Here is a 13,334-nt window from a genome sequence, read left to right as displayed (position 1 = left end):
AGTTTGAAACATAAAACTCTTCACTGCAAATCTGAAATAGGCATCAGTATTAATTAAATAACAGATGCAAAAAGACACTCAGCCTCAAGTGAAGAGAGGAAGTTTAGAAGCATGAGGCCAATATCCACCTCCCAGAACAAGATAAGTGAGAAGTTGTTGAGTAGTGCAGGAGTGGAGATTGGAATGAAGTTGCAGGACGTTCTGAGGATGTGAGCTTGAAGCCATTCTTGAAGGAACCAGCAGATGTGGTAGTACAGTGATAGTAACAGTGAGAGCTAGTATTGCAGTCCTATCATAACAGACAAAGCTGAAATATACTAGCATTACTCCCTGTATTCAAATTCCTCCACCATTTTGGAGTCTGTCAGACAAAGTAAAATCCAACAATCTAAAGTAAAATATCACTTTTCCTTTAGTTACTGTGCATTGAGATGCAGAACCCAAGTTACACAGCTTGTATACATGTATACATGTTCAGAGAATGTTAAACATGCAACTTCGGGAATTCATTCTGTTCAAGAAGGTATTGCTAAGGAAGCAATCCAATAGCACCTGGATTTTACCAGTGCAGTGTAAAATTAATTCATTGTCTGTGACTGCTAATACCAGGATATTTTCCCCAAATATATTTCTCATCTCTACTAAAAAAACCTGGAAAAATAATTTGATTTGAGGGTTTAATAGCATAAACTGAACACCAGCCTTCTCAAAGAGTGGGCTATCATTTAGTGTATTAGATTTTCAAAACTTTGACTTCTCAGAAGTGAAATAACAGTGCTCCTGGACCACTCATTATGAAAAGGAAACACTAGTTTGTTCCACCTAGTCTTTGGTTCTTTTGGCAAGAAAGCTATTTAAAGTTCTGAAGTTGAAACATCAAAAACATTGATTTCTTAGAGGAAAAATCTTAAAAAATAACCCCAAACCTTGCATCTTACAGAGGTTCAGGAAGAACACGATGGAATTGCAGTGCAAAAAGTCAACAGCAAGTACTCAGTGCCTATGTCAGGGGTGGGCAAACTTTTTGGCCTGAGGGCCACATCTGGGTATGGAAATTGTATGGTGGCCCATGAACGCTCACAAAATGGGGGGTTGGGGTGAAGGAGGGGGTGAGGGCTCTGGCTGGGGGTGCAGGCTCTGGAGTGGAGCCAGAAATGAGGAATTCAGGGTGCAGGAGGGGGCTCCAGGTTGGGGCGTGGGGGGGAGTGGGAAGGGCTCTGACTGGGGGTATGGGCTCTGGGGTAAAGCTGGTGATGAGGGGTTGGGGGGTGCTGGAGGTTGTTCTGGGCTGGGATGGTGGGGTTTGTAGGACAGGAGGGGAGTCAGAGCTGGGTCAGGGGGGTGGGGCATGGGAGAGGGTCGGGGTGCAGGCTCCAGGTGGCTCTTACTTCAAGCAGCTCCCAGATGCAGCGGCATGTCCCCCCTCCAACTCCTATGTGGAGGCACGGCCAGGTGGCTGGGGGGGAAGCATGCAGAGCCTCCTTGCTGTCCCTACGTGTGGGAACCGGAGCAGGGACATGCTTCTGCTTCCGGGAGCTGTGTGGAACAGGGCAAGCCCCCTCCCCTGCTCTGCGGCTGCAGCGCCGGAGCAGGGCAAGCCCCAGATCCCACTCCCCGGCGGTAGCTCGAGGGCCAGATTAAAACATCTGGAGGGCCAGATGCAGCCCCTGGGCCGTAGTTTGCCCACCCCGGCCTACATCCAAGGCAAAGTTCACTAGTTCCCAACAATGAGAAGAAAACATAGGAGGCTAAAGGATAAGTAAGATCTAGTTATTAACAGAGATCTGTTAAACCTGCAAGTTGTCACAAAATTTAAACTCCATTTGTTTGCCAGGATATTTCCTATTTACTTTATTTTTCAAGCTTGGACAAATGTAATGTGAAGCTCTCCGAAACTCACTGGGGTGGAATTATATAATAAATCCCACAAACAATGATTTTTCTCATTGTTTTCTAACCTATTTACATTCCCCTTCTATAATCCTATTTTAAATCTATTTTTGTCTCATTATATCTGGAATCCACTCTGGGGATGGCATAAGCCATATTTTGCAATATAAATTTTGAGAGCTGGCCAGAAAAGCAGAATTTTTCCTGTGAAGATTTCTCTAGGTTTTTTCCTGTTTGGAAATTCTGGTTTTCCAATGGGAAATCTCAAAACTGTGAAAGTAAATAACTTCCCATGCTTCTTACAGTTTCCCAACATTTTCAAGTTTGCTAAAACCCTATTTTCTGATCAAAAGGAAAACTAAGGGAAATTTTTAATCAGCTCTACAAACTTTGTAACAGTGCACTTTTTTCATAGAATATTAACTTCCTAAATAGAAGTGTCTTCCAAAAGTATTTTCAGAACACATCATGAGTTTGCTTGTTTTCCCCTACAAAATCCCTTTGGGCTTGTGAAAACAGATAAGCTTCAAACTTATCACAACAGTTCAGGCAACAAAGGCAGCATGCTTTCGAATGATATTTCAGGTATTCCTCTGTCATTCTTGTGCAAAGGGCCTATCTAATACTTTTATGACCTATGCTGTTAGCTATGGCTATTAGCTATGCTACCATGGAGTGTAGGTTCACTCATTTTCTTCAAATCTGGAAAAAACAAAGAATTCACCAAAGGCCATAACATCTCATTCAGTATATGGGGTTGTTTTTTGTCCCAAAAGTATTGTTTCCAGTTTCTAATCATAGCCTTGCTTAGGCTGAAATTTATTTTTGATGTTTTTTGATGGAAGTGTATGACCTTGGTATTAAAAGTTGAAAACCATTGCTATAAGAGAATAAATACTTTATATGGGCACATACCATCTACACTTGAAAGTAAATGGCTGAAGTCTAAGAAATTATATCTCATCAAAAGATAATTATTAGGTCTGGGAGCGAGCAAAATCTGCTAAATGAGTGGTTGAATAGCAATTGAAGTAGAAAAGTGTAGAACGTGGAACAAGCATTCATCAAAGATACAAGCCTTGGAAAAGCTGGCAAAGTGTTTTAGAAGTTTTATGGTCACTTAAACCTTGATAGCTCTTCTATGGTGCTTTGGTAAGAAAGATACCTTGAAAGTGTGGTTTTAAAAAAAATTATAGGACTGCCCAATGTATTCTATTGTCTCTAACTTAAAGGCAAAAATCCTGACAGTCACTTACATTTTTGTGCTATATTAGCATTCTGGAAAATCATAGGGTAAAGTAAGAAAAATATCATCCTTCAATTTTTAGGATGTGCATTTTCACTGAATGTATTGTGCAACTCTTTTGGCTGTTTATGGAGGTTGTGTGTCCCATCCACTGTGGATGACACTAAATATGCATACATGTTTGACTTTATATATATATTTTTAAAAAAGTGCAATTTAAATGAAAATGGCTGAGGTGGCATTGGCAAATTTCTTGAAGGAGATTCTAATAGAACCCCTTCTATATTACCACTTTCTGTGGAATTGTTCCTCTCACACCCCCCCCACCCCATATCCCTCTGCGGTGGGTGGGCGCCCTGCAATCCAAGCTGAGTAAGGGGCAATACACAACTCTACTGCCCCAGGGACACAGCATGGACTGAATTATGGCTATAGGCTTTCCTCTTGCTCCCTCTGGGTTCTTCCATGGCCCCATTCATGCCCACGTACACAGGATGAGGGGGATAGCAGCCTGGTGACAATTGCTGTTCCTCCCGCGTAGGGTCTGGCAATGTGGCTACTCCCCATATGTGTATAAGAAGACTACTTACAACTCTCACTCCCATACATGGGCACAATGCCATGTTCCTGGGATGATCCCACCCAATGCTAAAGAGTGGTGCTAAACAAATAATTAACATAGTTGGGGAGGACATGACTTCCAGCTCCTCTTTGGGAATGTTATTTGTACTGCCAAAGTCTGGCTGACTGATTTTTTTATTGATGAAGGAAGCGAGGAAGGAAAAATTTCCTGTGTGCCCTTTGCAAAGTCCATTGACAAGTGAGAGTGTGGAATTTATCTGTAGCCGTATTGGTTAAGGTGATGGAGGATGAAACTGAGCAGGCAGATTTTCATTTATTGATTTATTTATTATGAATTTGAGAAGTGTGGGGGTTAGGTAGAGTTCGGCAGGAAATGGTTTTTTCGTCACAGGAGAATTTTCAAAATTAAAAATATCTTGTAGGCCCAAATTGGGACACAGTCAAAATCTCAAATTTTTGCAAACTGAAAATCCAAACATTTTGGAGTGTCAATTGAAATGTTAGATTTTGATTTTGAACTTTTATAAATTTGTTTACTCTAAACTAACTTAAATTTCTAAACAAGTCATTCTGAACCAAAAAACTGAACCGTATCATTTTGAGAATATCAAAATGGGGCATTTTGATAATACTGAAAATTTCAAAATAGAAAACTTGTTAAATCCCTTCCCATGAACATGATTTTGACAAATCCAGCATTTACTAATGCCCCCCCCCCCCCCTTTTTTTTTCAAATTCCCAACCATTCAAAAAAAATTCCCCTGGCTTTAGCTTGTTCTACCTGCGCTGAAGGGCACAGAAGTGTTCACTACTATTGTTACACACGCTAGCTAAATTCAAGATAGCTTAGATAGGCTAGTCCAAACACAGCTTTTGTTGTATAGCCATACCCTAGAGTCATGTCTACACTAGTGAGCTTGCAACAGGACAGCTGTACAGATGCAGCTGTCCTGCTGTAAGATTGCTTGTGTAGCTGCTCTATGCCGGCGGGGGAGAGTTCTCCCACTGACAAAATAAAACCACCTTAATGAGCGCTGGTAGTGATGTTGGCAGGAGAAGCTCTTCCGCCAGCATAGCGCTGTGCATGCTACCACTTATGTTGGGAAAAAGTATGTCACTCAGAGGTGTGGAAAAAACACCCCCCGGGGTATAAGTTTTGTCGACATAAGTGGTAATGTAGACATGGTCTGAGTCTCACTGCTCTTGTGAAGAACTAAATCTACCACAGATTGCATCAAAGGAACAAAGAACCCTGGTGTGATGCAAATGATCTGAACAGCTGCTGAGTGTTGAATTACAACAATGCTATAAGCAGCTGAATAGACTCTTCTCCTCTGAGAAAATAGTATTTAAACTGCAACTAAAATTTCTGTGTAATATTCCCTATGGGAAAAAAAAAAAACCTTGATGGCTGAAAGTTTGGTAATTAACCTATAAGTGACAATTTAAGATTACTGAACATTTTGTCTAACTTTTTTTTTTTTACGGTATACACTCAAGACTCCGCTGTCTCCAATCAAATGAAAACACTCGAAGATGCAAAGGACCACAGTTAAACTTATTACCAAGTCATAAGAAAAGTATAGAGTGTTGTCCTAAATAACAAGGATATTTTCCGCAATGTTTTGCAGAAATGTGGAAATTGCCAAATATTTGTATATAGTTATTTACTATGAGCTAGATTCTGTAAACACACTGAATAATTTTATGCACATGAGTAATCCCTTTAAGTTCAGGATTAGGAACTAAGACTTTATCTCTTCAGTCTCTTGGAGTATGTTGAACACTATGTACAGGACAATGAGTGGTTCTATAAAGATGGTTATATCTGAATGATGGGACACACTGTCTTGGAAAGCAGTGACTCAAAGAAGGATTTAGGGGTCATCCTAGATAAGCATCTCAAAATGAGCAGTTCTGCCAGACTCTGGCAAAAAGGGATGTTGTGAACTTGAATGTAAAAGTCCATTTTACCTCAGTATACCACATTGGTAAAATAACTACTAAAATTCTGTGTCTTATGATGTCCACACTTCAAAAAGGATTTGGAAATACTGGAGAAAGTTCAAAGGATCGCTACAAAAATGATCCAGGGACTGGAAAACAAGTCTTATAATATAAGGCGTAACAGGCCCAGCTTATTAAAGAGAAGGTGGAGAAATGACTGGTCGCTGTGTATACGCCCTTACACATGGGGGAAAAAAACATCTGTAGTGAGGGGCATTTCAACCCTGTTGTTGAAGACATAACAAGTTCCAGGAGCTAGACACTGAAGTTAGACAAACTCAGTCTTGAAATTAGACACAATATCCTAGCTGTTTGGATCATTAAACATTGGAACAGCACACCCGAGGAGGTGATGGACTCACGATTTGGAGTATTGAAAACAAGATTAGAGATCTTTTTAAAAGATAGATTAAAGCATATCTTCAGGGAGAAACTTCATGGCCCCTGTGTGCAGGGGATTGGACTGGATGGTCATGGTGGTCCTGTCTGTTCTTGGAGCCTGTATATCAGCAGATCCCCTGTTCATCTCCCTTTTTTTTTTTATGGGCCCTGGGGATAACAGGACTTCCTGTATTGCTCTCAACATTATGCGAACACTTGCACATCTGCTTTAAACTAATTACTACAATCAAATCTCATGCTTCATGGCTTCAGCCTGCTGCCTGCATGGATTTGGGGGGATTTCCCCCCAAAGCACAATTGACTAAATGTACTCTGTTCGGGGCGGGGGAAGGGGGTGTTTGTTTTTTGGGGTGTGGTTTTTTTGGCCTTCCTCTGAAGCATCCGAGATTGGCTACTGCTGGAGGTGGATCACTGCTCTGAGATGCTACAGAGAATCCTTTCTGGTTGCCTGGCTGGTGTCTTGCTCGCATGCTCACAGATCTATGCTAATCTCCAGATTTGTAGTTGGGAAAGAATTTATGTTCCATTCTGACCTGAGAGAATCTTTGTTTTTTACCGCCTTCTGCAGCCTGTGGTAGGGTTTGCATGCTAGGATCATCTGGACACATCATGCCTAACCATTTCCCTCACATTGTAGGCTCCTGAGCATTGGTGCCAACTTGATCTCTGGTTTTCTATCTGTGGTGCACAGTTTAGTTTCCTGAGGCCTGAAATGTTTTGGTCTAAAATCTTTGGGCTTAATAGAGGGGTACATGCGTGAAATTTAATGGCCTGTGATATACAGGCGGTAAGATTAGATGATCTATTGGTCTCCTCTGGCCTTAAGTTCTGTGAAACACTACTAATGAATAAATAATGAATGGTATTATTTATACTGACTATAAAGAGATCTTTGCTTTAATCTCAGGAATGCAAATTATGCTTTTCTAGTATGGCGAAAAAAGACAGAAAATTATAGTCCACAGGTTGACACAGTGTCCACGTAACAATGTTTGTACAGTGCTCTGAAGATGAAAAGCCTTGAACAAGTGTTAAACATTATCAAGTATTAAAGATCAAATAAGGTATTTTCTAAAGTGATTCCCAACTGAATCCCTTTAGTTAATTTCCATAATAATAATAATTGGGATGATGACTCATGGAATGCCCACTAGACACTGATGTTTTCAGATTCTTTGTGAATTGGTTGGCTTACATAAAATGAAAATATTTCTTTTAGAAAAAGGTAACATTATTTAGAGCCTACTTTTCCAGGGTTAACTAGCAACTGATCAGCTTTTTCTGTACAGTACTTTGTTGTAGAGAAATGTCCATTATATAATGGGGAAGAGGGAATAACGAAGCAGATGTTTATGGAGGAAAATAATGGAAGTTTAAAGCTCATTCTTGACGCCATATCTAATTAATCCTATCAATGTTTGTTCAGGCCCTATGGCTGTTCGTATTTATGGTCATTTGCAATTAAATGTAGACGTGCTTAGCTGATTTTTTTTTTCTTGGCAGCAAAAGCATAAAATTATGTCTCGCTATTAAGAAGGCTGTATATTCCCAAGGCTAGTATGGACCTTTTAAATATTTTGTTTCATTAGGAGTCTCTGTTAGAGTTTAAATTGCTTAAAGCTCAAACGAAAAGTAAATCATACAAATTGTTTTAGCTACATTACTTACTGAAAGTCAGTTAAGACCAAAATGCTATCCTTTCATTATGTGTAAGGAGAGTGAGAGCTACTGGTCTAATGATCTGAAAACAGAACTAGGATCCTGAGATTTGTCAGTACCAGGGATGAGGTGGGGATGATTCCAAGGGGTCAACCTCTTCTTCCCTGCTCCATATGCTCCAGCATATATAGTCCCAGGCTATGCCAGGCAAGCATTATTGGTGATACTAGCATCTCCATTGTGTGCAATGATAGGTGAGCAAAGAAGCAGACATTGCACCCTCTTCAAAGATGGCACTTCTCAGAGTGCTCAGTATCACTCTGTCTCCTTCAGGCACAATGCCTTTTGGAGCTGCCATTGCACCGCCTCATGGGGCCTACCAATGTAAAAGTGTGCTGTAAATATGTGCTGTAAAAGTTCAGTGAAATCTGTAAGTATTATCTATTTTATTCAATTTGGATAGTGGTGAGATTCAGGTAAGGTGACCAGATGTCCCAATTTTATAGGGACAGTCCTGATATTCAGGGCTTTTCCTTATAAAGGTGCCTATCCCTCCCCCCCCTGCCGCCATCCTGATTTTTCACGCTTGCTATCTGGTCATCCTAGAATCAGGATTTTTCTTATTTGTGGCCTGTCTGGACAAGAGAGCCCATCTCCACTCTTCTGATTTCCCTTACTCAAATCCCCTTGTCATTTTCCCTCATGTGCCATTCTCCCCACCTGCCTTCTCTCACATGACACAAGAAGAAAGTTGGAGAGTCCAACATTTATTTCATGGGCAGTTGAAGGGGCGTTAAAATGTATTTATAATTTTTGGGTTTTTTTACCTTTTCGTCCTTTTAAATTTGACAGAATAATTTGATAGAATTATTTACATGAAAATGCTTGTGGTTTATTGTACTGTACTGTTCAGATGTGTTTTTCACAGAATGGAAACCTTATGTGCCTGGTCTAAAGCGCAATGAAATCTACTCAGTGATTTTCATTAGGGTTGGGATCAGGCAGTATATTTTTAACTGAAGTAGTTATTTAAAATTAATTTATTTTAAAATTGTACTGAAACACTTAGTTTTACCACTCATCATTTTTTCTTAGTAATTTATAGTAGTAAACAAGAGCAAACAGAAAAATGAGTTAGCACCAGGTATTCACCCCCGCTCCCAGAGAGGCATTTGGCATCACAGCCCTTGTCAGCTTACTCAGCTCCACTCATCGACATGTGATTGGACATTTGTTAGCTGTAGGAAAAGACAGGATTCTGAAAATAAAGCAAATGCATTTTTATGACTTAAAGTGAGGGAAGTATATGAAAACCAAATATATTTACTAAGTAAACTGCACTTTCTGCAATCTTTTTTTTTTTTTTTTTTGCTACCTGCATCCCTCCAGTACACACAGACTCTTCCTTTTGTCCTCCAGCTCTTTGACATTTTCATCTTCCTGAAGCAAACTGCCTCTGTTCCTACATCAGGCATTCTCAGGCATCTTCCTATCCTGGGTCTCCTACTAGCCATTGCACCGATGCTTGGACTGTCCTTAATCATAGAAATCTCCTTTTCTCTCCTTGTCCCTTAGGCACTGGCATTTTATATATGTTGATGCTCGGTCTATATATATTCTGCCTTTCCTCTTCCGCTCTTCACTTTTCTTTATTACTTAGTCCATCTTTGAACCACCATTGGCCAGGCTATACTGCCTACCATACTCAAAACTGCTTGCTTTAGTACTCCTCTCTCTTCCTCCATTGATGCTGCCTCCGTACATTGAACATCCTGTATAACTGAACAGCTGCAAAGCACTACCCACTCAGCACATGCTTTATGTAAGGTTGTAGTAGGGAGCATAGTGTGGGGAGAAATTGTGCAGCAGCAACTCACTTCTGCTGTTTACCTCCGAGACAGCAATACCTCCCCTCTGCAGGTGTACCAAATACAGAGCCTATATAGTGATATCACAGTGTAAACCATGAAGATTCATTATCTCAGCACGGCCAATAGCTTCATGGAAACCCATAGAAAGGGCAGACAGTACCTCAGGAAGCCAAGAGAGTGCTGCAATCTAGTAGGTTTAAGGAAATGCCCCAAAGCCAGATGTTAGGCAGATCTGCTCTTGAATTCTGATCGAAGTCTCTCTTTGGCCTTGTGCAAGTCACTTTAATCTGGTCTACACTACAAACTTACTTAAATAAACACCCCTGAGCAATGTAGTTGTATCGACCTAACCCTCTGCTGTAGACAGTGCTCTGTCTGTGGGAGAGTTTATCTGTCAATATAGCTACTGCCTCTTGGGGAGGTGCATTAACTATGCCAACAGGAGAAGTTCTCCCTTCAGCATAGAGCATCTTCATTAAAGCCCTACAGTGGTGCAGCTGCACTGATGTAGCATTTTAAGTAGAGGCTAAGGGCTGGTCTACATCTTGGTGGCAGAGAGCTCCTTGGTGCAGGAGACAGTGTCGAGATGGGTGTTATTAGGGAACTGGTTCTGTCTACCTGATTCTGAGGCTGCTCTAAGTTATACCACTGGTTTATGGACCCTATACATGTGGAAAGTAGGCAAAACAGAGCACCACCACATTCCTTCCTGCCTGTGTGACAGTAATTATGTCAGGAGAACTGGGGAAGAGGTTCACGGCTTATCAGCAGTAACTTAGGCAGGCATGTAGGCCTACTGGTGCTCCCCCAGGTTTTCTGATAAGGAGAAAAGAGACAGTCCACTGCTTCCTCTTTTTGGTGAGGGCAAAGAAGAGGTGGCTGGTAAAGAAAGGACAGGCTGTAGGTAAAGAAAGGAGTAGCTGGGGGGTGGGGGGGGAAGAGAAGCAGGTGAGCCAAGAGGCAGTTGTCAGGACTATATAAGTAGCCATTGAAGTCAGCAGATAGTAATTCCTGTTATGTGACAACTATTAACATTTTGGAACCCTGGCCCACATCAAGTGACCAGAGCCAGGAAGGTAAAGATCACTTGGCCTCTTATTGGCACTCCTATGTCATCGGTACTTGAACATGGGGAGAAGAGCAAAAGAGAGAGATAAGGAGGGGAAGCTTACTGAATCCCATCTGCAAAAGAGGTAAAAAATGGAGATGAAGAGAAATGGGCAGATGGAAAGCAAATTTGGGTGGGGAAAAATACAAAAGACTGAAAAAAGAGAACATTTTGGCGATAAAAGGAAAGACAAAGGAATAAAGAAATGGAAAAAATGTGGATAAGGAAGAAATGTTGCCTAAGACAAATAAATTTAATGAATGTGTTTTAAGTTCCTACATCTTGTGTGTTTCTTTCCAGGCTAGTTGTGGTCCTGATGCTGCTCCCAGTGAAGTCAGTGGGAGTATACTGCAGGATTGGGCCCTGAATTAGACGCCAATAAAAATATGTACCTCGGTGTAGGAAGGCCTTCTTAACACATACCTATTAAGTAATCAAAGAAATTGTAGTATGACATGTTACTACAGCTGTAGGTCATTGATACATGAGATAGGTCTGTTCAATATCTTCATCAATGATTTAGCTAGTGGCATAGAGAGTACACTTATCAAGTTTGCGGACGATATCAAGCTGGGAAGGGTTGCAAGTGGTTTGAAGGTTAGAATTATAATTCAAAATGATCTGAAGAAATGGTCTGAAGTCAACAGGATGAAATTCAATAAGAACAAATGCAAAGTACTCCACTTACGAAGGAACAATCAGTTGCACACATACAGAATGGGAAATGACTGTCAAGAAGGAGTACTGCGGAAAGCGATTGGGGGGGTCATAGTAGACCACAACCTAAATATGAGTCAACAGTTTCTCCAGTTGAGCAGTCTGCATGGAAGTTAAGGGTTAAATGCCAAGCAAGAACATTTTAACCAGGAGGTTGCTTTCACTTCCTGGGAAGTGAGTGGTGAGTTGGAACTTTTGGAATTGAAGAGCAGGAAACCACAGCCCCAGGGGGTTGTAGAATGGCTTTGGCAGACTCTCCAGACCATAGTCTGGCAAACCACACTTGAGCTGCATCCACACTGAAAAGTGACTTGACCAGCAGGACTCAAGCTCTGACTCAATCCTCTTGCTGGGTCCATTGATCCAAGCCCAGAAGAGTTCCTGGACTGAGACTAATCTTGGTGTGTAAGGGGAGCGGGGCTTGAGTTTAAACCTGAGTCAGAGTTTGGGCTTTGTGTGTTGTGTAGACATAAAATGTTGTCACAGAGGGTAGCAGGTCATGTTAATCAGTCAAATGTGAAACTATTACCATAGCACTATGCCCTAGATTATAGAATCATAGAACTGGAAGGTATTTTGAGAGGTCATCTAGTCCAGTCCCCTGCACTCATGGCAGGACGAAGTATTATCTAGACCAGCGGTTCTCAAACTTCATTGCACCATGATCCCCCTTTTGACAACAAAAATTACTACGTGACCCCAGGAGACCAAGCCCCACTACCCCGGGCTGGGGGGCCAAAGCTGAAGCCCAAGGGCTTCTGCCCTGAGCAGAGGGCATGTAACCTTAGCCCTGGATGGTGTGGCTTGGGCTTGGGATTCAGTCTTGCTGGAGCCCAGGGCCAACACCAGCCTTGGCAACCCCCTTAAAATGGGGTCCCGATCCACAGTTTGGGAACCCCTGATCTAGACCATCCCTGACAGGTGTTTATCTAACCTGCTCTTAAAAATCTCCAGTGATGGAGATTCCCAACCTCACAAGTATTAGCATGGATAGCACTCAGAAGAAGTCCTGCATCGTGTGTGCTGCTAGTTGACTAGAGGAACACAGCTGGATTCTAGTTAGCCACTGGTGTGAGGCAAGCAAGACATTTGGCTTCATTTCTTGTGCTCCTGCTGCTGCTGTCTACACAACTATATTTGAGCAGCTGGCAGCATTAGGGATTGACTGGATAGAAGAACAAGGCAGAGAGTGAATCAAGCAGCTGAAGACAAGTCAAGAATGCTGGTGGTACCTCTGGGAACTCCCCATCTCCATGCCTCTTTTATGAGGAATTAAACTGGGTTCTGGGAACTGTAGTAAGCACTGAGCCCACAATGTGCATGATGAGCTGCTTAGTGGGGATAGCACCCTTATAACTTTCCCCATCCCAGGTACTGCCAGAGGAGAACCAGCTACCTAATGAAAAGTAAGAAGTGACCTGGTGCTGAGATTGGTAACCAACGACATTATGCCAACACAGCAGCACATCTTCAGTCTGTACTTGGAGGTGGTGTTTGGGGATGGCTCTGGAGAGCAGCCTGCTGGGGAACCAGCATCAGAGCAAGTGTTGGAGCCTGGTAAGTTTCTGCTGTAGTGTTTTCTTTATTACAAATACATGGATGAGAGGGATTTCCAGCTTAGGAGCCTGTTCAATTAATACAAGTCAGGGATTTGGTGTGCTTCTGTTCAGGGCAGAATCATGCCAGTCTCCTAATACTCCCTTCCCTGGATGTCCTCCTTAGTATACACAGTTGGCTGTCCTTCGCTGGCCTGAACAGATGTTCACACTTCCACTTGGGAACCTCCAGAATATCAGTGTTCTCCAGAGCTTGCCCTGCCTGACAGAATTGAAAAACCATAGCTAGTAACTAG

General features: G+C 41.9%; 1 long non-coding RNA gene across 1 annotated transcript in view; it reads left to right on the top strand.

Annotated features, from left to right (window-relative positions):
* Nucleotides 1-13,334, top strand: part of LOC122465690 — a 60,288-nt gene that overhangs the window by 45,881 nt on the left and 1,073 nt on the right. The window contains exon 2 of the long non-coding RNA XR_006290698.1: nt 12,854-13,039. This is a non-coding gene — a long non-coding RNA (uncharacterized LOC122465690). The remainder of the gene's footprint in view (nt 1-12,853; nt 13,040-13,334) is intronic.

The sequence above is a fragment of the Chelonia mydas genome, chromosome 4 (genome assembly GCF_015237465.2).
Source record: "Chelonia mydas isolate rCheMyd1 chromosome 4, rCheMyd1.pri.v2, whole genome shotgun sequence".
Taxonomy (NCBI): Eukaryota; Metazoa; Chordata; order Testudines; family Cheloniidae; genus Chelonia; species Chelonia mydas.
This window is presented reverse-complemented; position numbering and strand designations above follow the sequence as displayed.